The sequence below is a fragment of the Apaloderma vittatum genome, unplaced genomic scaffold (assembly GCF_000703405.1).
Source record: "Apaloderma vittatum isolate BGI_N311 unplaced genomic scaffold, ASM70340v1 scaffold29120, whole genome shotgun sequence".
In the NCBI taxonomy this organism is placed as follows: Eukaryota; Metazoa; Chordata; class Aves; order Trogoniformes; family Trogonidae; genus Apaloderma; species Apaloderma vittatum.
In genome coordinates, this window is record NW_009696919.1 from 24,467 (window position 1) to 25,679 (window position 1,213).

The window sequence follows — 1,213 nt, forward strand, 5'->3', positions numbered from 1 at the left end:
CTGCAAGTGGGAATTGTCAGCCCAGGATGCTGGGATGAGTGTTTTCCCTCATTCCGTTTCCTCGTATGTCTTGCTCATTTTTTACCCATTTCGATTTATTTTTAATGGCTCTGACACCCTTGTTTATAATAATAAATAGCAAACGTGTGGACACAATGAGACTGGTTCAGGTTCAAGTGTTTTTAATAACTTTGCAGTGAGAAGTAGACCAGAGCTGAAAGCTGGAGAAACTCGATGAAGACTCTCTGCTGCTGCAGTGAAATACGATTTCGGAGTCGCTGTTGTGCAAACAGCCCCGGACAGCGATCGCTTCACCGCTTTGACTCCTGGCCAGTCTTTTTAAACAAGACTCCCCTTTGTATCGCTCCAAACCCTGACTTCCAAGCAGTCTTCTAGACATGACCTGATTTAAGCAAAGGAAAGACAAGGGGGTAGGTAAAGATGATGATATTATTATTATTATTATTATTATCTGCAGCCCTCAGCACACGGTCTGTGTTGAACGGGGGCTGAGTAGTTCCCATCTGGGATGCAGCAGCGGTACAAAGGGAAAAAGTGACGATTGGCGTTGTGAGGCCTCGCGCCATTTAATTAAGTAAAACCTTATTAGCTATTTTCAATGGCTTAACAACTTTGAGGGAGTCGTTGTTTGCCAAGAAAAATATTCAGGCGGGTCGGCCAGGAGCCGAGGCCGGCTCCTCGTGCCTGTGGTTCAAGGCAGAAATCTGGGGCTGGCTGCTGGAAAAATGCCGCCCTGGGTCGGAGGTGGGTATCTGCCCTTTGGGAGAACAAGGATTTGGTTTTGGAGAACCCCAGGATGCTAATGCAACCCCAGGGGAGGGATCCAGCCCCCCTGCATCCTGTGGGACCCCCAGTGGGGTGTTGAGGGGAGGGAAGGGGAGGGTTGAGGGGAGCTGCCTTGTCCCAGGGCCGAGCATGGCCGTGCTCAGCCCTTTGTCTGTCCAGGGTCTTCTGCCCTATTTGTCTTCCCCAAATGACATCTCCTCTCCCCACTCGATGCAACGCCCCCTCCCCAAAGAACAATAAACAGCAGCAGGCTCTGTAAACAGAGCCTATCTCCAAAGCTGTTTGAAATGTAGACAGGCTCAAGTGAATTAGTTCAGCGAGGACTTAATTGCCGTCCTGTCTGTCAGCGTGCGGTGCTGAGGGTTAGCAGGGGAGCGCCGTGGCAGGGAGATGGATGGGGTCCTGC